Source organism: Narcine bancroftii, chromosome 1 (assembly GCF_036971445.1).
Source record: "Narcine bancroftii isolate sNarBan1 chromosome 1, sNarBan1.hap1, whole genome shotgun sequence".
NCBI classification, from domain to species: Eukaryota; Metazoa; Chordata; class Chondrichthyes; order Torpediniformes; family Narcinidae; genus Narcine; species Narcine bancroftii.
In genome coordinates this window covers 66,183,465-66,207,995 of record NC_091469.1, presented here as the reverse complement: position 1 = coordinate 66,207,995, position 24,531 = coordinate 66,183,465, and the positions used below count along the sequence as shown (strand labels likewise).

The 24,531-nt window shown below is 40.7% G+C and overlaps 1 protein-coding gene and 1 long non-coding RNA gene across 23 annotated transcripts in view; one reads left to right on the top strand and one right to left on the bottom strand.

Moving 5' to 3' along the window:
- LOC138759033 (spindlin-Z) overlaps positions 1 to 24,531 on the top strand; it is a 138,127-nt gene that overhangs the window by 47,336 nt on the left and 66,260 nt on the right. The window lies entirely within an intron of this gene.
- Positions 1,565 to 9,324, bottom strand: LOC138737789 (uncharacterized). The gene is made up of 2 exons (XR_011341270.1): positions 9,246 to 9,324; positions 1,565 to 4,088 (listed from the first exon to the last, which is right to left on the bottom strand). It is a non-coding gene; the product is annotated as an uncharacterized lncRNA (long non-coding RNA).

Here is a 24,531-nt window from a genome sequence, read left to right as displayed (position 1 = left end):
CCCATGCCCTTTTTACATCAAAAAGCCACATTATTGATGTATATACGACTCGTCTCTGGACGAGAGAGAGAGAGAGATGGTTTTGCACGTCAGGGTGGTGGTAGGGGAGGGACGATGAGAAACAGCTATTGCAGCTGTTTGGATGATAACTAATCAAACCTTATGTTGATGACAAGGTTTCTTCCTGTTACTGCTCCTCGATGGCTTAAAAAAAAATTGATGTTCATCTGGACAGAATCTTTGTCATCTAATGCAGCTCTCAACAGCAAAGATTGACATCTTACATCATGCTTGTTTTTAAATTTTTTTTAAATTTTTCACACTATGAACCATATTAACCAAAATACACACATACATTTCCATCTCCATCGGGCACACAAAACTCAAAACGGTCAACCAGTTTACCTATCTCGGCTGCACCATTTCATCAGATGCAAGGATCGACAACGAGATAGACAACAGACTCGCCAAGGCAAATAGCGCCTTTGGAAGACTACACAAAAAGGTCTGGAAAAACAACCAACTGAAAAACCTCACAAAGATAAGCGTATACAAAGCCATTGTCATACCCACACTCCTGTTCGGCTCAGAATCATGGGTCCTCTACCGGCATCACCTATGGCTCCTAGAACGCTTCCACTAGCGTTGTCTCCGCTCCATCCTCAACATTCATTGGAGCGACTTCATCCCTAACATCGAAGTACTCGAGATGGCAGAGGCCGACAGCATCGAATCCACGCTGCTGAAGATCCAACTGCGCTGGGTAGGTCACGTCTCTAGAATGGAGGACCATCGCCTTCCAAAGATCGTGTTATATGACGAGCTCTCCACTGGCCACCGTGACAGAGGTGCACCAAAGAGGTACAAGGACTGCCTGAAGAAATCTCTTGGTGCCTGCCACATTGACCACCACCAGTGGGCTGATATCGCCTCAAACCGTGCATCTTGGCGCCTCACAGTTCGGTGGGCAGCAACCTCCTTTGAAGAAGACCGCAGAGCCCACCTCACTGACAAAAGGCAAAGGAGGAAAAACCCAACACCCAACCCCAACCAACCAATTTTCCGCTGCAACCGTGTCTGCCTGTCCCGCATCGGACTTGTCAGCCACAAACGAGCCTGCAGCTGACGTGGACATTTACCCCCTCCATAAATCTTCGTCCGCGAAGCCAAGCCAAAGATACAGTGTCATTTTCTCCCCTTTTCCCCCCCTTCCCTCCCTCCTTCCCACCCCCCCTACCCACTAAACGTTCAACATATACAATACAATAAACTCATTAAACAATGTCATCACACAATGAAAATAAACAAGAAAATTGTGTCATCTACTTTTACACACTGGGTCAGTTCATTTCATCGTCTTCTCATTCTGTCATTTTAGGGGGTGGAGGTCCGCGGTAGACCCTCTCTGTTGTGTTCCATGTACGGTTCCCAAATTTGTTCGAATTCTGTGACGTTATTTCTTAAATTGTATGTTATTTTTTCCAATGGAATACATTTATTCATTTCTATGTACCATTGTGTAAGAAGTGCCGTTGGAGTTCACAAAGTATGCTCGAGACAAAAGTTGAGAACAAAGAACATTTATTTACATTTACAACATTGCAAGGTTGGGTACTCTCCCCCTACCTCGGGAAAGTACACCGAGGGCGGGAAGCTTCTTTGTTTTTATACATTTTTCAATTATTCTCCCCTTACATTTTTCTTACATTTATCCTTCGTGGATTGGTTTGGCACTTTTCCCTATTCGTCTGACTCTTGACTGACTCCGACTTTCTCCTATCCCGTACTCACACCTCCTTTCCCCACCCCCTATTAAACAAGCCCTTTGTGTGTATGTGCATATTTCTATATCTCCTTAAATTCCTCTGTTATCTTGTCTACTTTTTCATGCGCCATTTTACACAAAGAACATTTTAGCTATTTCCTTGCTTTTTCTACCTTCTATAACTGTTTCTAAACTCCTACAATAATCAAAAAGTAACTGTTTCTAAACTCCTACAATAATCAAAAAGTAACTGTTTCTAAACTCCTACAATCCACCCCTTAAAAAGAGCTATGCTTTCAAACCTGTCTAAATAATAGAGGTATCTTTTTCCCATAGTTCCAGAAGGTTCGCTGCTGCTTCATCATAATTCTGTTGTTGCAGAACCATAATGGGGCTGATTTGTTGGACGGCTCGTTTAACTAAACACTGGAGGCAAGGAAGAATACAAGGGATTAGAATTAAGACAAGAAAAATAAAGGCAACGAAGACAAGTGCTGAATGTATCCATGACCAGGAACCACTAAACCATTTAGAAAACCATGAGTCAATGGCAGGGTGCCATGTCTGCACCGGTACATGAGAGAGTTTCCGTATACCTGAAGAGATGTCTTTAACAGCTTGTCCATTATCATCAATTTTAAGGCAACAATTAGAAAGATTCAGCTTGCCACACACACCACCTTCTGCAGCCAATAAATAGTCCAGGGCCGGGCGGTTTTGATAAACTGTTGCTCGTATCTGTTGCTGTTCCTCTGCCAGTAAATCTAAAGCAGTAGCTGTCTGGTTAGTAATAATTTCTAGGACAGCCTGCAAACGGATTAAACGATTGAACATGTAGATTGGAGTTCTGTACTCCCATGACCCATTCTGTGCCCACGTAGCTGGTCCATAGTATAAAATAATGCGTTCAGGGGGCCATTCATCCCCCCATCTGCCAATCTCAACCGTACGACATTGTATGGGGGAATGTAGTCAAGTGGAAATATGTTTATCAGAAGCTGGAGGAAGAAGATGAAAGTGTGGTTGTATCATTCCAATACAACAAGTTCCACTCCAGTCAGGTTCAAGGTATGTATAAGCCATATTACCACAAATCCAATATAAGCCGTTGGGTGCATAGCCGGAAGGACTAGAATTTTCCCAGAAGGATCTCAGCGCAGGAATTGCCTGATAAGGGTTGAAACCAGTGCAATTCCAAAACCCAACATCGGCAAGGTCAGATGTATTATTAATGGGAACCAGGGGTACACAGGGAACATCTGATCGATTAGAAAGGGACAGGAATCCGGTAGGCGGGGCAGGAACCCAATTTCCACTAGTGATATTTTTCCAGCGCCAGCAAGCCAAATCACCTTTTGGGTACCTGCCGTGTTCTTTTACCAAACACTCAAAGCCTTGTGGATAATTTTCCAACTTCCAAATCTCACGGGATCGATCAGAAGCGCTAGTAGAAACATTGGAGGCAAGGAGTATACGATCGTCTAATGGCTCACCTCTCCATGGCAAAGTTCCATCCCGGGTTGGTCCGCTACAAATCCAACAGTTGCGAACACCAAGCTCTTGGACTGTAAGTTGATGCAAATCGACCCATAGGTTATCCCCGAGCCTATGTTTGTTGGCTTGTTTTCTTGCTCTTTCGTATAAATCTTTTGGATCACCTTGTGGCAGAGCAGGTGTATCTTGAGGCCTCTCTGTTGTATTCTGGCGCTCCACTTTAGAGAGATCCCGACCAAGGTACCATGATGACCTGACAAGGGGTTCCCCCTGTTTTCCCATTTGGGCAAGATGGAGACCTACTCCGTTTAGAGCCCTCCCCTGTACTCAGGTGGACAGTATAGATTTTATTCTCGTTCCTGCACCAGGAACATTCAGGGAATGAACAGTTCAGACTTTCCTGTTGAATTAAGCATCGTGCCTGTGTACCTGACCACTCCTCAAAATACTGAACTTTCCAAACTTCCCCTTTATCTTTCCCAGTGTGGCCCCTTTTCCAATAGGACTTCACACAACCAAACTGAGAACAGGGAGGTATGGCAGATTTTTTACATTCCTTTTCCCCCTTTTTCTTAATACAGTGAGTAAGATTTGGTGACGTAACATTAACCAAGAAACATCCCGTTACAATAACACAAAATAAAAGATACATATTCCTCATTTTCTTGAATTCTTCTTCCGCAAAGTCAATTTAAGTCCATCAGTATGTCGTTCAGATTGCCACTCTGAGTCTTTGGAGTCCTTGCAATTTTCAGGGGAGGACAAAAACGTTTTACTCGTTGCACATGTGTCCAACCTCTCTCTCGAGTCCGAACAGCAGTGTCTGTAACTAAAAGGACATAATAAGGACCATCCCAGGTTGGTGTCAGCTTAACGTTTTTCCAACACTTAATCAATATCCAGTCACTGGGTTGAATGGTATGGATGGGGAATTCCAAAGGCGGTGTCTGCACTAGAATCCCCCTTCTCCTCAGATCAACCAACACGGTGGAAAGTTCCTGCAGATACTTAGATATAAATTGGTCATTTGCCTCTGGTATTGGGAGGTCTGTATGGGAGCCCAGATAAGGAAGGCCGAACATTATTTCATACGGGGAGACGGCAACATCGCAACGGGGAGCGGTACGGATACGGATCAAACCCAGGGGTAAACATTTAAGCCAGGAAAGACCTGTCTCAGCACACAGGCGGGTGAGCTGAAGTTTAAGCGTCTGATTCATACGTTCTACTCGTCCTGAACTCTGAGGGTGCCATGGGGTATGTAATTGCCAATCTATGCCCAAAAATCTACAGACTTCCTGCAGCACACGGGACGTAAAGTGCAGTCCTCTATCCGAGTCAATGGTCTTGATAATTCCGTATCGCGGAATTATCTGCTCTAGAACTAATCGAACCACTTTTCCGGCTTGGTCATTTGAAGTAGGAAAAGCTTCGACCCAACGGGTAAAGTGGTCCATCATTACTAACAGGTACTTGTAATTACCGGACATGGGTGATTCAGTGAAATCAACCTGCATGTGCTGAAAGGGGCGCACAGTCAGGCTACGACTTCCACTCATGGACATACGCATGGAGGCTTTATTTACCCGTTGACATAGGGGGCACCCCTGAACACTTTGCTTAGCGAGGGTATAAATACCAAAGTAATAGTACCGGCTACTAAAGGCATCAACCAATGCCTGCGTTCCCCAGTGCGATTGCTGATGGAGTCCGGTTATAACCTGTCTTGCTACAGCCTGATTTAAAACTTGTAACCCATCTGTTGTCCACCGCAATCCTTCTCGGGTTTTATACATCCCCTGTGTCTCCATCTGTCTCTGCTCTGTCTTGGTAAAAATAGGATTTTTCTGTAACTCCTGGGGTACAGGTAACAACACATGCATTTGTATAGTCTCTCCCATAGAGGCTTCCTTTGCGACCTCATCTGCCTGTCTATTACCTCGGGCTTCGGGGCTTTCCCCTATTTGGTGTCCCCGCACATGGACCACAGCTACCTTCTTAGGCAGCATTAAAGCATCCAAACATTTGATTATTAAATTTTCATGAACCCTTTTTTGGCCCTTTCCTGTAATCAACCCCCGTTCCTTCCAAATTTTTCCAAAGGTATGTACAACCCCAAAAGCATATTTAGAATCTGTGTAAATTGTTCCTACTTTCCCCTGTAGTCCCTGGAGGGCTCAACAAAGCGCATATAATTCGCATGTCTGAGCCGACCAGGGACCAGGGAGGCGACCAGCTTCGATAACAGAACCATCTTTACCATCCATTATGCCATATCCACTGTAACGGGTTCCTTCTATACAGCGAGAAGAACCATCTATAAACCATCTCTCCCCTTCACATAGAGGCTCATCCCCTAGATCGTTCCGGATCGTAGTCTGCAAATCTATTACCTTCAAACATTCATGTTCTAACTGGTTAGAAGTTGCCTCAATTGGTGGAGATACCAAGAATGCTGCTGGATTCTGGTCCTGATTAGTAACCAGCGTCAAGTCATCTCGGTCCATCAAAATTGCCTCATATTTAAAAATTCTCGAATCAGTCAACCACCTCCCCGCACGCTGTAACAGAATAGTTCGGACAGTGTGCGGGGTATGGACAGTCATTGGTGCACCAAAGGTAGTCTTACGACCCTCTTCTACCAGGACAGCGGTGGCAGCAATAGCCTGGACACACTCCGGCCATCCACGGCAAACTGGGTCCAATACCTTGGACAAAAACGCCACTGGTTGCTGGAGTCCCATTCGTTCCTGGGTCAATACCCCCGTAGCTACTCCATCCTTTGTGTTAGTAAATAAGTCAAATGGTTTATTCAAATCGGGTAATGCCAACACCGGAGCCTTGGCGAGACAACTCTTTATCCTCTTAAATCCCTCCATTTCTTCCTCTGTCCAGTAAGCAAGAGAATTATCTAAGCCAGCTAACTTATCATACAAGAATTTCACCAAACTAGAATAATCTTCTAACCAAATTCGGCAATATCCCACCAGGCCAAGGAACTTCCTGAGCTCTCGGGCATCCTTGGGAGGTGGGATCTGCAAAATGCCACGTATTTTCTCCGGGCTTATTCGCCGACCCCCCTGACTAATTAGATGGCCCAGGTATTTTACCTCTGGCTGTACAAATTGCAATTTCACCTCACCTACTCTCAACCCCTTTTCTCCCAGAAAGTTTAACATATCCACCGTATATTGTTTAATTGCTCTTCCTTTCCCCGCAATCAATAAGTCATCTACATATTGTATAAGCTGACAATCCAATCTTTTTGGAGCTTCTTCCAACACTTGTTCTAATACCTGGCCAAATAGATTAGGGGACTCTGTGAAACCTTGTGGAAGAACTGTCCAGTGATACTGGTTCTTTCGTCCAGTATACGGGTTCTCCCATTCAAAGGCAAACATGTCTCTACTACCCTCATCCAGAGGGCAAGCCCAAAAAGCATCTTTCAGGTCTAACACACTAAACCATTTACTATTTGAATCTATTTTTCCCATAATAGTATATGGATTAGGTACAACGGGGTATCGGGCCAAAATTACCTTGTTTAACTCTCGTAGGTCTTGTGCCAGCCGATAAGAACCGTCTGGTTTTCGGACTGGCAATATTGGGGTGTTAAAGGGGGACATACAGGGTTCAAGCAAACAATCCAGTAGTAGTTGATCGATTATGGGTTGCAATCCCTTCCTTCCATCCATAGAAATCGGGTACTGTTTACGCCTAACTGTCTGATTGGGATCCTTTAACGTGACCCGAAGTTGGGGAACATCCAACCCCCCTCTATTTCCCTTCTTCGCCCACACTTTGGGGTCAATCAACTCGCGATCTTCTTGTGTCAATGTACAGAACTGGACTCCGATCCCCTTCCCCTGGGGCCGAGTCCCAATGCCTAACGAATCCTGCAAATCTCGATCCAATAGACAAACTCCCGCCTGAGGGATGAGTAGAATGTCTCCCCTATCACCTTTTTCCCCATCTGTATCCTAAGGCCCTTTAATTCAGGAACCTCAAAGTTAGATCCCCTGATCCCTGAAATAACCACCCTCCCGTCAAAAACTGTTCCTTTGGGTTTGGTTAAAATACTAGAACGAGCAGCCCCCGAGTCTACCATAAAAATCATTTCTTCTTCGTGGGGTCCTATGCTTAAGTTTACCAATGGTTCTCCGTGCAGCTCCACGGCAGTCTTTACGGGAGAACCCTGACTCCCCTAATCTTCCTCCTCCATCAAAACATAGGATCGTGTGTCCCTAGCCCTCTGGGGGCATTCCCTCTTGAAGTGTCCCTCTCTTTCACAATAGAAACAAATCTTGGGCCCTGTCTGCCATCCTTTGTTGGGACCACCTCTTGGAGCCCCCGTTCGTGGTCGTGGACCCTGGGGTTCGTCCCATCCTTCAAATCCTGGCCCTTCTCTTTCTCTCATTCCCATCCATCCGCCCAGACCGTTGGTCCGGCGTCTTTGACATCCCTGCTGTCCATTTACGACTTTTACCGCCTGCATTAATATCTTCGCCTTTCCTTTCTGCTTATCCTCACTCCTTTGGACATATGCCCTTTGGGCTATTTGTAGGAGCTGGGATAATCCCTGTTCATGCCATTTTTCAGTCTTTTGAAGTTTCTTTCATATATCTGGGGCTGAGTTTGTAACAAACCCTGTCAAAACTAATTGTTCCCCAGCTGGTGACTCTATATCCAATTCTCCATATTGTTGTATTGCCGCCCGCAGTCTATTCAAAAAGGCTGAGGGGGTTTCCTCTGGGTCCTGGGAAACCTCGAATGCTTTCTTAAAATTCTGTCCTTTTGGTACTGACCCCCTCACTCCCTTTATCAGGTTCACCCTGTATTCTTCCATCCGGGTGTGACCATCTACCGTCCCCTTATCCCAGTTTGGATTGACCAGAGGGAATTTGTCCTCTCCAGCAAATGCACCTGGACCTCCCTGGTGTTCCCGATCCCACACCCTAATTCCAGCTTGTCTAATCATTCCTCTCTCATCTAAAGAAAATAAAGCTTTGAATATAAACATTAACTAATCCCAGGTGTAAATGTTAGGTCCCAGAAACTGATCTAATGCTCCGCACAGGCTTGAGGATCTTCAGTTAAAGACTTCATTTCCCGTTTAAAATTTCTCACTTCTGTGCTAGTCAAGGGGACATTTACAAAACCTATTCCACCCCTTGGACCTCCCAAGGGTACCTCGCGAAGGAGAAACATTTGCGCCTGAGAAGGGTCCGGTCCCCAGGCTCCTGATGGAACTGGATCTTCCTTATGATGTCTGGGACCCAAAGCAAATTCCCTAGCCTTCTCTTCGTGAAGTTTTTCACACTGCTCTTCCAACAGTCCCGTACAGTCTGGGTTATATACCTGGGGGGTAAGAGGCGGCGGAGGACCCTTAACTTGTAACCTAATCCTTATCGTGTTTTCTCGTTCATTTTCATTGATGAGTCATGGAGGGGATGGAGTGGCAGACATAGGAAGGGGAGGATAAAGCAGGCGAGGAGGAGAGGGCAAGGGAGGAGCCAGCTCAGGATATGGTGGAGGTAATGTCTGCAAGGGGTCCCAATGTTCAGGAAGAGGAACCAAAGGCTCTTGTTCCTTAGATTTCGCCGGATCCCTTGTATTCATCACCATCTGGTCAAATTCTACAAACAACCAGCAAGCAGCATAATCTCTACTTTTGGAGTCCTCTGGTCTATGCTCATAAAGCCAGGTGTTCAACGCCTGGCATACCCAATCCTCATCCGAACCATATTTTGGCCAAAATACTGAAGACCCCTTAATTGGATTATTAGGCCATTCATGGCAACAATATTGAATCATTTTCATTTTGTCTTTCCCGCGGTTTTCCCCGCATCCCAATTCATCAATTGCCTTCCCAATGGGCTTCCCGGGGGAATTCGGTCAGTCGGTCCTATTCCTGGACCTTTTGGTCCTATTCCTGGACCTTTATTCCTACTTCGTCCCCCACCCATGGAAAAAAATAAAGTCTTACCCGGCTGGCCAGCCTTCCCAGCACGTCACTTGTACGGCTGTCCCGTTGTTTGTTCTCAACGTCTCTTCTTGGATATCACTCGCTACATCCACTGGCTGGACACTCGATGACCAGGAGTCCGGCTAAATCAGCCGGGGTGCACAGACCCCTCTTCAAACAAGCACCAGTCAGTGGAGGGAGTGTGATCCTGGACGAGCCCCCAAGTTGTAAGAAGTGCCGTTGGAGTTCACAAAGTATGCTCGAGACAAAAGTTGAGAACAAAGAACATTTATTTACATTTACAACATTGCAAGGTTGGGTACTCTCCCCCTACCTCGGGAAAGTACACCGAGGGCGGAAAGCTTCTTTGTTTTTATACATTTTTCAATTATCCTCCCCTTACATTTTTCTTACATTTATCCTTCTTGGATTGGTTTGGCACTTTTCCTTATTCGTCTGACTCTTGACTGACTCCGACTTTTTCCTATCCCGTACTCACACCTCCTTTCCCCACCCCCTATTAAACAAGCCCTTTGTGTGTATGTGCATATTTCTATATCTCCTTAAATTCCTCTGTTATCTTGTCTACTTTTTCATGCGCCATTTTACACAAAGAACATTTTAGCTATTTCCTTGCTTTTTCTACCTTCTATAACTGTTTCTAAACTCCTACAATAATCAAAAAGTAACTGTTTCTAAACTCCTACAATAATCAAAAAGTAACTGTTTCTAAACTCCTACAATTGCTGTACTCTGAGGCTCTCTTCTGATTTCCAGGTTGACATTATACATTTTTTTGCTATGTCTAAGGCTATCATAATAAATCTTTTGGTGCTTCATCCAAATTGAGGCCTGGTTCTTTACTACTTATATTACTTAGAAGAAAGATCTCTGGACTTTTTGGTATGTTGCTTTTTGTGATTTTATTTAATACCTGATTTAGATCTTCCCAAAACTTTTCCACCTTCTCACATACCCAAATTGCATGTACTGTTGTTCCCATTTCCTTCTTACAGCGAAAACATCTATCTGATAGTGTTGGGTCTCATTTATTTAACTTTTTGGGCGTGGTATGTAGCCTGTGTAACCAATTATATTGTATCATGCGTAACCTCGTATTTATTGTATTTCTCATAGTTCCGGATCATAGCTTTTCCCATTTTTCATTTTTTACCTTTATGTTTAGATCTTGTTCTCACTTTTGTTTGGGTTTACAGCTTATTTCAATGTTCTCTTTCTCTTGCAGCTTGAATGTACATGTTTGTTATAAATCTTTTAATTATCATTGTGTCTGTAATCACATATTCAAAGCTGCTTCCTTCTGGTAACCTCAGCCTGCTTCCCAATTTGTCCTTCAAGTAGGTTTTCAGTTGATGATATGCAAACATTGTACTGTGAGTTATACCATATTTGTACTTCATTTTTTCAAAAGATAAATTATTTCCCAAAAAAACAATTTTCTATTCTTTTGATCCCTTTTCTCTCCCATTTTCTAAAGGAAAGGTTATCTATTGTGAAAGGGATTAGTTGATTTTGCATCAATAATAATTTTGGTAGTTGATCACTTGTTTTTTTTCTTTCTACGTGAATCTTCTTCCAAATGTTGAGCAGATGGTGCAGTACTGGTGAATTCCCCTGTTGCACTAGCTTTTCATCCCACTTATATAGTATATGTTCAGGTACCTTCTCCCCTATTTTATCTAGCTCTAATCTGGTCCAATTCGGTTTTTCCCTTGTTTGATAAAAATCTGATAGATATCTTAATTGTGCTGCTCTATAATAATTCTTAAAGTTTGGTAGCTGTAAGCCCCCTTGTTTGTACCATTCTGTTAATTTATCTAGCGCTATCCTCAGTTTCCCCCCTTTCCATAAGAATTTCCTTATTATTTTCTTTAGCTCAGTGAAGAATTTCTCTGTTAGGTGAATTGATAATGATTGAAATAGGTATTGTATCCTTGGGAAGATATTCATTTTAATTCAATTTACCCTTCCAATCAGTGTTAGTGGTAAGTCTTTCCAATGTTCTAAGTCGTCTTGTAATTTCTTCATTAATGGCTGATAATTTGTATAGATGACCGAGATTATTATCTAGTCTAATACCTAGGTATCGGATTGCTTGTGTTTGCCATCTAAATGGTGATTCTTTCTTAAACTTTGTGAAATCCGCATTATTCATTGGCATTGCTTCACTTTTATTTGTATTGATCTTGTACCCCGATACTCCATATTCCTTCAATTTCTTACGTAATTATTTTATCGATAATTCTGGTTCTGTTACGTATACTATGATGTCATCTGCAAATAGACTGATTTTATATTCCTTCTCTTTTATTTTTATCCCTTTTATTTTATTTTCTGTTCTTATCAGTTTTGCTAAGGGTTCTATAGCTAAAGTGAACAGAAAGGGAGATAGTGGACATCCCTGCCTAGTTGACCTGCTTAATTTAAATTGGTTTGATAGATATCCATTCGCCAATGTTCCCTTATATAATGCTTTAATCCAATTAATATATTTCTCTGGTAGGTTGAAACTCTGTAGTACTTTGACAGGGTAGAATGGAATTATTTATTCTAAGGCTTTCTCTGCGTCTAAAGCAACCGCCACTGTTGCCGTCTTACTTCCTTGTACTGCATGGATTAAGTTAATGAAGTTACAGATATTGTCCGTTTTTTGTCTTTTCTTAATAAATCCAGTTTGATCTAGTTTTACTATTCTTGGTACACAGTCGGCCAATCTGTTTGCTAATAGTTTTGCTATTATCTTATAATCTGAGTTAAGTAGAGATATTGGTCTATACGATGCTGGTGTTAGTGGATCTTTCACCGTCTTTGGTATTACTGTAATTATTGCTGTTTTACATGAATCTGGCATGTTTTGTGTTTCTTCAATTTGGTTCATTACTTCCAGGAGAAGAGGAATTAATAAGTCTTTAAATATTTTATACAATTCTGTTGGGAGTCCGTCCTCTCCAGGGATTTTATTGTTCGGTAGCTTTTTTAATATATCCTGTATTTCCTCTATTTCAAATGGTTTTATCAATTTGTTTTACTCCTCTTCTTGCAATTTCGGTTGTTCAATTTTAGCTAGAAACTCATTTATATTGTCTTCTTTCCCTTCGTTTTCAGTTCGGTATAATTGCTCTTAGAATTCCTTGAAGTTTTCATTGATCCCTGTTGGGTTATATGTAATTTGTTTGTCCTTTTTCCTTGATGCCAATATCGTTCCTTTAGCTTGTTCTGTTTTAAGCTGCCAAGCTAGTATTTTGTGCGTTTTTTTTCTCCTAGCTCATAATACTTCTGCTTTGTCTTCATTATGCTCTTCTCCACCTTATACGTTTGTAGTGTTTTGTATTTTATTTTTTTGTCCGCCAATTCTCTTCTTTTGTATCTTCCTTTGTTGCTAGTTCTTTTTCTGTACTTACTATTTCCCTTTCCAGCTGTTCTCTTTCCCGATTGTAGTCCTTCTTCATCTTAGTTACATAACTTATTATTTGCCCTCTGATGAAGGCTTTCATTGCATCCCATAATATAAATTTATTTTTCACTGATTCCATATTTATTTCAAAGTACATTTTAATTTGTCGATCAATAATTCTCTAAAATCCTGTCTTTTAAGTAGCATGGAGTTTAATCTCCATCTATACATTCTTGGTGGGATGTCCTCCAGCTCTATTGCTAATAACAGGGGTGAGTGATCCGATAACAATCTAGCTTTATATTCCGTTTTCCTAACTTAGCCGGCTTGCTTGTTCACACAGAACAGAAGAAAAGCTGGGTCAGTGAGCTTGCACAGCAAGCTGACTTCCCAAAGCAAAAGGGGTGGGACATGTAGTACAGCCCTGCTTCGCCTCTGACACTACCTACCTTGGCAGATAAATGCTGGGTAAGTTCAGACCCCCTATCCACCTTCAATGCATTCACACAGGAGGGCAAATTGTTCAAAAGGTAGATAATACTCGGCTTGAATCCTCTGTGTAAAAGGGGTACCAAATACGATGTGGGCTTAATAAATGGTTTAATAAATGACAAATAACACTTGGACCACAGGTGTTAACAGAGAATACATTGGCCTTCCTTGATGTTCATTGACATTATCCTTATTAAGGCCACATTGAGGTCAGCGGCAGAGAATCCAGTGTTGAATGACCAGCTACTGACATTTCCAAAGCCTATCCAGCACGTGAAAATGAATATATAAATCAGGAGCATGATTAAAATATGCTCCACTTGTATGAATGAGTGTAGCTCCAGCAATGCTCAATGAGCTCATTGTCTAAAACAAGACTAATTGAGATCCCATCTCCCTGCATAAACATTCATCCCCTCCAGCACCAACACACAATGGCCACATCTAAAAATGGATTCCAGCTTCAAATTGGGCAATGTTACTTTTAACATTTGAACAAACAAGCACAATAAGTCAAATTTCTATTTTATTTCTGTGTTACAATATTTAGGAATGCTATATATTTTAAATCTGTAAAAGCTCCAGTTTGTGTTGGCCATAAATCTATTTTATTCCTTTTCAGATCTTGACATTGGGGAGATGTTACTGATGTATCTAAATAACTTGAGACCATTAAAGACAAGCCATTTTGCAAATGTTCTTGTTATTTTTAAAAAAATGAGCAAGAATAATTCGCATTCATTCTTCATATTCCACACACATTCACCACCACTTGTGAACGTTTCGACTTGTATCAAACTATCATTTCTGTGGCCGTAATAAATTATTTGAGGGGTTAATAACTTGTCATTAACATTTGATTAGAAGCCAATGTGTCAGAACTGATGGGATACTTCACAGCAAGAAATGGAATCCCTGTTGCATTTGGAATTATTTTGCCTAAGCTCAAGATATTCCAAAAGGATCATAGTAATGTGTTAAGAACAGTATTTTCTTACCTTCATCCTCATCATGTCAATGCTTCACAAGAACTCAGCTTTTAGGTGGAGATCAACTGGCACAAAGATGTTTTATTTTAAAAAGTTCTGTATTTGACAGCATATTGGTGCCCCCTTTTCCCACCCCAGGTCCTATATGCGAAAGGGATATTTTGCTGCTGCTATTTTGCAATATGGCAACAGAAAGAAAGTGCTCAAACTAATCACCCTTGCTGTCCGGATGGAGTTGCCGCTAAATTCCCCCACTAAGAAGACTTGCTCTCTCCCTCCTTCCTGTCTGCCAGTTCACTCGCGCGCTCTCTCTCTCTCTCTCTCTCTCTCTCTCTCTCTCTCTCTCTCTCTCTCTCTCTCTCTCTCTCCCCCTCCCTCCCTCCCCCACCCCCCCATATCTCACTTCCTCCCTCCCGTTGCTTGCTCTCTCCCACAGTGTTTTGAGGGGAGTGCTGGATCTCCAGGATCAGGCTTTGTTCAACGAGCACAGCTCCTCAAACAGATTGAAAGAGGTGTGGAGGCGGGTGCCATCCTCTCCGAACATCATTCAATTTGCTTGAGGGTCCCGTCGCCCGCTCCCTCCCTCCTGTTGCTCACTGTCTCCCATAGTACTTTGAGGGGAGCGCTGGGCCTTAATGATCAAGTGGGTTGAAGAAAGCTTGATCATCGAGGTTCAGCGCTTTGGGAGCGAACGAGTGACGGGAGGGAGCAATTGATGTGAGGAAGGGAGGAAGCAATGGGAGCCTTGATAAAGTTGAATGAGGTAAATACATTAAAACTTTTTTCCTGGAATCTCATTGCTAAAAATGGGGGTTGGGATGGGGTGGATCCCTATATGTTGTCAAATGCAGTATGCAGATTTGACAGCATGGACCACAGCACTAACTTGGGACATCACAAAAGTTAGAAAGAGCCTGCAAAATAAGGTTTGATTTGGAATGAATGCACACTTTATTGTCAGTTTTCCACTACTCAGATAATATTCCACTCCAATGTGGTTAGACACTTCCTTTTCAAAAGGACTTAGTTTTAAAAAAAATGTTGCTACTGATATTAAAATCATTAGCGAATTTGATCAGTTTTGTCCAGTCCAATTTTTAAAAAGCGTATAGCAAATATTATCAAATTACAGAACTGAACATGATAAAACTTCTTTTTGATACATGGGATGAAATGTAGAATAAAGTGTTAGGTGCACAGCCGACTCAGATTCTTGCACTTAAATGTTTGTTTGGAGAATGCCGTTAGTAGGTAGATTGTCAGATTGGGTTGATTCAGATGCAATGAAAGCCTTTAATTTTCAAGTTAACATTCTGAAATATAAAGCAGAGCTTGTTCCCAATGTCCTGAACATATCTCCCAGATTGGTGAGAATTGTGTCACATTTTGACTTTTATAGAGAGGATCCCCAGGTTATGCAAGGGCCCAGTTCCTGAGAACTGTCCGAAAGTTAAACTTTCTGTAACTTGTAAACACTCAAACCCCTCTGGTCATCGAACAGCAAGACTTGCAACACTCATTCCCAATCACACTTTAGCCGCTTTCACACTTGCAAGTGGTCCCAGGAATTAATGGCCAATTGGACTTTAAAGTGTCTAGTGTGAAAGGAAAATATTCTCAACGCTGGCGTCAGATGATGTCATCTCATGCTGGGATTGACGGTCTCAACCCCTGTACAATCCCTGGTGTCTGCAGATGCCAGTGTTGCAATTAGGCAAGTGCGAAATGGTCAATTACATTGTGGGATTGAACTTACCCAAGTTTTTTGCAAGAGTGCAGGAACATGAAGGAAGAAAATATTAAAATGAAGATATAAACTTTGCTGTGGGGAAAGTTGCAGCCGGAGGGGGAGAGAAAATAAATAGCAGTAGCGGACAATTTTTAAACAGCATAGGAAAGTTGGTAGCACTATAAGCGCACAATTTATAAAGACCATGGGAAAAAGCGATGGCAGACTTGACCTCCAAGAATGCTGTGAGTGCTCTGTGCTTGCAGCCGTGCACACAGCCCTTTCTCTGCCACATGACATTCTGGAGGGAAGGCCTGTCATCGCTTTTTCCCATGGTCTTTATAAATTATGTGCTTATAGCACTACCAACTTCCCCACGCTGTTTAAATATTGTCTGCTCTTGCTAGCACTTTCCCACGGTCCCTTATTGTTGGTACAACAATAGGGGCTAAAGGGCTCATACCGTGCTGTACATAAAGCTTAATTATGTTATAATTGAGCATGATTAATTTTGTTGAAATATAAGATTTAGGGCAGGTCCACCATCGCTTTTTAAAATTTTTAATTTTTCACTGACCAAAATACACACAAACATTTCCCTCTTGAATATACACAGTGTCATTTTCTCCCCTTTTCCCCCCGTCCCTTCCCTCCCTCCTTCACCCCCCTCCCCACCCACTCAACGTTCAACATATACAATACATTAAACAATGTCATCACACAATGAAAATAAACAAGAAATTTGTGTCTTCTACTTTTACACACTGGGTCAGTTCATTTCCTCTTCTTCTCAGTCTGTCATTTTAGGGGGTGGAGGTCCGCGGTAGGACTTCTCTGTTGTGTTCCATGTACGGTTCCCAAATTTGTTCGAATACTGTGATGTTATTTCTTAAATTATATGTTATTTTTTCCAATTTTTTTGCTACAGCTAAGGCTGTCATAATAAATCTTTTTTGTGCTCCATCCAAGTCGAGTCCAAGTTCTTTACTTCTTATATTACTTAGAAGAAAGATCTCTGGATTTTTTGGTATGTTGCTTTTTGTGATTTTATTTAATACCTGATTTAGATCTTCCCAAAACTTTTCCAATTTCTCACATGCCCAAATTGCATGTACTGTTGTTCCTGTTTAGGTCCACCATCACTTGATTTGTCGAGACATCACCAGTAGAAGGTAGAACAGTCCTAACCCCAGAGATGGCTTCTTGCAAGTGTGAGAGCGTTCAATGTCCCAGTTAGGAGTGGTCAAGTATGAAAAGCCAAACCCCCATTCCTATCCCAGGACACTGAACAGCCGATTTAGTGGGACCCAAGTGTGAAAGAGACTCTTATTTCACTTGTGTACAAGGAGAGCAGCACAGCCCCTGTCACTGAACTGTTCTTAAAAATTCTACAGTAACAGTTTTATACAAAGTTTGCTGCAATAGGAACTTTATCAAATGCTTTTAGTGTAGAAAGTCACCAGTTATGATAACTAAAGCATGAATAATCACTTATAATTGCAAGTTATTGAAGCCTTTATTGTATGGTATCTAATCAAGGTGATCGATTGAACCTTAGTTTTGTTGTTGGAAGCAGTAGTCTTGTCACTACAGTGTAAATGAGTGTATCTTTAGCTATCAATATTTGTTAATGTGGGGGCCACCCTCTCAAAGACATGTTTCTGTCATCTCACAGGCAAGTTTATCTAGTGCGTCTGGGATCCCTGCTTGTACACTTTTTTCTCATAGGTGATTTAGGTGATTTAACCTTCACATCTTGCAAAATTGTAATATGACATCTTCAAACTTGACAGAACTTGTGAACTGATTTGCAGAGTTGACTGGTAAAGATCAGCATAGATATTAAGAGTTGTTCCCAGCAAGTGAACTTTTGAATGTAGCCTGGGTGGAGTGACAGAGAAGCTCTTAATAAGCAAGAAAACTATCGTCAGTTTAATAAAAGTGCTCTTAGAAGAGGTGGCTCTGGTTTTGTAGAATTTGATCTTGCCTGAAGGCCAATTTGGAAAAGGCACTGTTTTTTTTAAATTTTCTGTAGGTGATCTCTGCATTGCTTTGTGGTGAAGAAATTTGAGTACTATATCTGAGAGCAGTGTCTGGAAGAATTTGTATAAAGTTAAATTTTCATAAATCGGGCTATCCCTAACATATATAGGAATCCCTTTTACATTTACCATTTTTTGAAACCACCTTTTGCAGATCATCCCATTTTTATATAGCTACTTAATTTCCTTTGAAATACATTTACTGTTGTCGAAGACAAATATTGCTGAACAGGATAATTGATAGCTTGGTTTAGTACAATGACAATCCTTGAAACATGGTAAAGGTTATCCTTGTATCTTGCATCTTGCTAATCTCATATCAATTATGGCTGATGTCAGTCTGAAAACTCAAATTATAACTTGCATTTGCTGAATATGCATGAATTGCTACCTCCTTTTAGTGTGAGTATTTAATTTTTTTCATAAATTTTATGCATGATTTTATATAGTTGAGCTCTTAACACCAACTGTCTTTGAACCATTTTACAAAACCCAAACCATCTTCTTGCATTTATTTCAACAAGATTTAGCTTTCCTACCAATATTTGTACTGTACTAAATTATTTACTGTATTTGTTCAAATCTGAAGTTCTGATATGTCATATCTGCAGTTAGCCTTGTTTTGAGATCAATGCACACTTCCATCATTACCCAGTTTAAAAATTATGATCTTTACATCGCACAACTTACATTCAGGTGTTTCCCATTAAAATCAATAAGGTGTTAATAGAAGAATAACTGGTATGATAATTAAGAGTTCTTTTTATTGACAGTTTAAAAAATTGAGACAGTGGAATAGTGGAGTAGGGGAGACAAAGAATTTGAACAACGGTTGTTTAATTAAACAGTGGTTTGCTCTTGATACAAACTGAAGTTTGAATTGAACAAGGAAAAATTTTACTGCTCTCATGGAGTGCATTACTCTATGAATGTGTCTATTTGCAAAATTGGGGCTTTCTTTTGGTGTTCTGCTTTTCTTATGTTGTCGAACAATTAACAATACTTTCTTAACCCAGTCAACGGTTGCTTTATGATTGGGGTAAAAGCAGTGTTACTGAATCATTGGTTTAAATGAATTGTTTTAAAAAAAAGTTCTGCAAAAGTTTAATCCATTAGCTCAGTTCTTGTGCACAAGTAGCCAGAGGAACCAAGTGCAAGGGAGAAGAGGCTGATAGGCAGGAATTTGGCTGTCACATCCACAGTGTGGATAGGTTACAAATGTACTTAATATTGATGGGATTCCAGAACAAGTAGGGCAGCTGCTTGTGAATGACCCAACAAAGGGGATTGTAAGCAAGACCCTGGCTTTGTCTTCATTCTGGAAAAAAAAATCTGCCAAGATCAAGCTGGGCAGTAAGGAATAAGAGAGAGAGCGAAAGAAAGAGCGAAGAGAGCGAAAAAAGAAAAGAAAGAGAGAGAGAGAGAGACTGACACCAAGTGCCCCTGACTGGGTGAAGGTAGAGGAGCCAGAAAGATACGCAAAGAGAACGGTTTTTCGGCTTACTGAATTCGAGAGTGTGACAAAGAAAGGTCACTTCATTGTCTGCTGCAAAGAAGGTCATAAAGTGGGGGATAGTCCGGGATCTGAACAAAATGAGTTGAGTTTAGCGGACGATTGATTGGTGATCATTCATTTGAGTCTGAATCAAAGCTCCAGCTTGATGATAAGAGGAATTCCAATCTTGTCTTGGAAATTCCTTTGGTTTAAAAAAAGTGTGCATGAAATTAACAAGAAGCCAGCAGAAATGGAGTAGAGAGATGTTTGGTATTATCCTCTCTTGAGGATTTAAAAAAAGTTAAAAAAACACAAGTTGGTGACAATTGCCCACAAATTGCAAATTGCTTCAGTAGATAGACGAATGAAAAAAGTGGAAATTAGGAGGAAGATTGCAAAATACTCCAGAAAAAGGGAAGTTTGGCACAGAGATATTAGAGCATTTTCCCAAGAGTAAAATTTCTGTGGAAATACAATTAGAATTGAAGAGATTAGAATTGAAGAGATTCGAATTGGAAGAGATTAGGAATGGAAGAGATTAGAATTGGAGGCAGCTGAGAGACAGAAGAAATTAGAAATGGGACAAAGGGAAATGGAACTAAAGGCAGAAAAACAAAATAGGCCTCATGAGCTGGAAAAGAGGAGAATGGAAGGAGAGTCCTGAGATCAAATTCTTGGTCATGGTGAGGGATTTATGGTCAGCAGAGAGGTTGGTTCCTTCATTTGAGGAAATGGAGAGAGATCAATATTTTCTTCATTTTGAGAAAGTGACTATGAATTTAAAGAGGCCATCAAACCAGTGGTCTATTATTTTACCAAGTGTAATTAAAGGGAAAGCTCAACAAGCTTATTTGGCCCTTACCACTGAGCAAGCTGCTAATTATGAAACTGTGAAAGAAGCCATACTCCAGGCATTTGAACTAGTTCCAGAAGCTTACAGACAGAAGTTTAGAAACTTTAAAAAAAATCAACCACCCAATCTTGTATAGATTTTGCATATGAAAAGGTTGTGTTTTGACCGGTGGTGCACATCTCAGACTGTGAACAATTATAATCGATTGAGAGAACTGATAATAATTGAAGAGATTCAAAGATGTGTTCCAGATGATATTAAAACATACTTGGATGAAAAGGAGGTGGAGACTTGGCAGTAAACTTTTAAGTTAGCTGACTGCTATTCTTTAACACACAAGCCTAAGTGGATGTCGGGCAAAAGTTGAAAAGTGCACTGTGTATAATCCCAGTAAGGTGGAGAGAAAATTTGGAAGTAATAACAGGGGTAAAGATGAATGAAAGTTGGTAAAGGAAAAACTTTTGTCACCACTGTAGAAGGATAGTCACATAATACCAAGTTGTCCAGTACTAAAAAAGAGGTAGCACCAAATGCTTGTATTCAAGGTGAGAAAAAGTATAGAAACTCAGAAGGATCAGAAGTTAATAGTTAAATAAGGGATATATGCAAAGCTTTTGCGACTGAGGGTTTTGTTTCAGTTAAGAAAGGGTTAAAACAGGTGGCAGTAAAAATCTTGGAGCTTCTCAATCAATTGTGTTAAACTATGTTTTGGAATTTGGTGAAGAAATTGATCAGGCAAAATAAATTTGATTAAAGATATCGGGGTTGACATTTGAACCCATTCCTTTGCACAGAATAATGAAAATCAGTCTTGATTAATGGATTTGTCAAGATAGGAGTTCGTTTGGAACTACCAGTAAAAGGAAGTTCTCTTTTGCCAGGCAATGATTTGGCTCAAGGGAAAGTAGTTCCAGTAGTCCATATGACAGCAAAACCAGTCATTGTTGAATCAGAGAGAGACTCTGATATTTATCCCGCTTGTGTAATAACGAGAACGTCTAAAAAGATGGTTGATGCAGGTAGGGTTGTGGAGAGCAATTTTAGTGAAGATGACCTGGTGGAGATTGGGCAGTCTTCTTTATTGGATCTAGGCTCTGATGGTAGACTTAATGTTTCAGACAAAATAAAGACCCTGATCTTGCTGAACTGAAAGAAAGGTTCTCACTGAAGAAGAGATCAAAAAAGTGCCAGGGGATTATTACGTAAAAGAAGAGAGTATTAATGAGAAAGTGGAGACCGTATAATGTCACTCCCACTGAAGAATGGGCAACAGTGCATCAAGTTTTGATCTCTAAAGCTTATAGGGATGAAATTATAGCTTTGACTCTAGTATACCTCTCAGTGGCCACAGTGGGGTGAAGAAAACTATGGATAAGATAATGAAATACTTTTATTGGCCTAATTTATGAAAGGACGTGATAAGCTTTTGCAGGGCCTGTCACATTTGTCAAATGGTTGATAAACTAAATCAAGGTTCCCCAGTGGCACCCTTACAACCTATCCCTGCTTTTGGGGAGCCTTTCTCTAGAGTGATTATGGACTGTGTTGGCCCGTTGTGCAGAATCAAAGCTGGCAATCACTATTTATTAACCATTATGTGTGCAGCCACAAGGTTACTAGAGGCTATTCCCCTGAGAAACATTAAAGCAAAGGCAATTGTAAAGGCCTTGGTAAAAATTTTCACTTTGTTTGGCCTGCCCACAGAGATTCAGTCAGACCAAGGTAGTAATTTTCTATCAGGCTTATTTCAACAAGTAATTTATGAATTTAAAGTAAAGCAAATATTCTCTTCTGCCTACCATTTCGAGAGTCAAAGGGCCTTAGAAAGGTTCCATTCTACCCTAAAAAACATGATGAGAACTTATTGCTTTGAGAATAACAAGGTTTGGGATGAAGGAGTTAATTTACTTGCTGTGAGGTAAATAGTAATTTATTTACTATTCAAGAGTCGCTTGGTTTCAGCCCATTTGAGTTGGTTTTTAGACACCGGGCAAGAGGTCCTTTGATGTTATTAAAGAAACAGTGGGTTAATAATGATGTACATTTAAATCTGTTGGATTTAAATCTGTTGGATTATGTCTTTAAATTTAAAGATCGGTTGCATAAGGCTTGTGAAATGGCGAAGGAGAGTTTAAAAGCCACACAAAGAAAGATGAAGGTTTGGTATGACCGTAAAGCAAAAATTAGAAATTTTAAAACTGGTGACAAAAGTGTTGGTTCTGTTTCCTATATATTCAAATCCTCTGAGGGCTAGATTTTTAGGGCATCATAAAAGAAAATCTAAAATTAATGAGATCACCTGTTGTTGAAATGCCAGATCGTAAATGAGAAATTCAGGTCTGTCATGTGAATATGTTCAAGCCATATTTTGAGCAAATGCCTCACAATGAGGTGATAGTTATCACCCCTAATGCTGAGGAGACAAGTGAAACAAAGTTCAGAGAAGATCATGGGTCACAAAAATTGCTGAGCCCGAGATTGGAAAATTCCATGGTTTTGCAGAATCTGAAAGCAAAGTTGGTCCATCTCCAAACTTCAGAAAGGGAAGAAATTAAACAACTACTTTTCAAATTTAAAACTTTTCCCAGACATACCTCAGAAGATTTCTATAATTTATCATGATGTGCACACAGGTGATGCTTGACCTTTTAAACAGCATCCCTGTCAGATGAATATAGAAAAATGCAAATTAGTAGATCAGGAAATTGACTACATGTTAAAGAATGGTATCATTAGGAAGTCTACTTCAAGTTGGAGTTAACGTGTTTTAGTTACGATGCTTACCCTACTCCTAGCGTAGAAGATTGTATAGATAAGATGGGAAGGTATTGGTGTGTGCCATTAACAGAGCGTCCCAAAGAGATTTCTGCCTTTGTAACATCTTCTGGACTTTATTAATATAATATCATGCCCTTTGGAATGAGAAATGCTCCAGGGACATTTCAAAGATTGATTAATTCACACACAGGCCAGGCACCTATACAGGTACCTACATTGATAATATAGTTATGAGTAGTGACACATGGGAGGAGCATATCCTTGAGTTAAAAAGAATTGTTTCACCAACTTTCCAAGGCAAATCTTGCAATTAATTTGGGTAAAAGTGAATTTTGTAATGTGACTGTTACTTATCTAGGTTATGTCATAGAACAGGGGCAGGTGGCCCCAATTAAGGCCAAAGTTTTGTCCATCTCGGAGTTCCCTGTTCCAATTAGTAAGAAAACCCTTAGAAGGTTTTTTTTGGGGAATGATTGGCCACTGTTGCAAATTTTGTAAAAACTTTGCAGATATCGCACTCGCTCTCACAAATCTACTTTAGAAGGGAGAACAATTTGTCTGGTCAAAGTGTTGTCAAGAAGCATTTGAAAATTTGAAGGCAATATTATGCCACCCACCTGAGCTTTAGTCACCTGACCTGGAGAAACCATTTTCTTTAGCTGTGGATGCCTGTAATTAAGGTGTGAGAGCAGTGCTGTTACAGAAGAGAGATGATACTGACCATCCTGTCTCCTACTTCTCAAAAAAGTTTAATGAACAGGCCTTTTGGCACTTCTAGTCTGTGCTGAACCAGTTTTTTTTGTCTAATCCCACTAACCTGCACTCAGTCCATAGCCCTTCATGTACCTGAACCTGTCTAAATTCTTCTTAAATGTTAAAATTGAGTCTGCATTCACCACCACTTGTTCCACACTCCCACCACTATCCATGTGAAGAAGTTCCCCCTCATATTCCTCCTAAACTTCTCCCCTTTCACCCTTAACCCATGTCGTCTGGTTTGTATCTCAACTACTTTCAGTGGAAAAAAGCCAATATACATTTACTCTGTCTATCCCCTCAAAATTTTAAATACCTCTATCAAATCTTCCTTCCAGGGAATAAAGTCTTAACCTGTTTAACTTTTCCCTGCAACTCAATTCCTGAAGTTCAGGCAACATCCTAGTAAATCTTATCTGCACTCTCTCTATCTTATTGATACCTTTCCTGTAGTTAGGTGATCAAAACTGCACACAATGCTCCAAATTTGGCCTCACCAATGTCTTATGCAACTTTGTCATTACATTCCAACTCCTTTACTCAGTACTTTGATTCATGAAGGCTAATATGCTAAAAGCCCTCTTTACAACTTGTGACACTACTTTCAGGGAATTATGTATCTGTATTCCCAGATCCCTCTGTTCTGCCGCACTCATCAGTGTCTTATCATTTAACATAAATGTCCTTCCAGGTTTGTCCTTCCAAAGTGCACTTGTCTGCATTAAATTCCATCTGCCCTTTTTCAGCACATTTTCCCA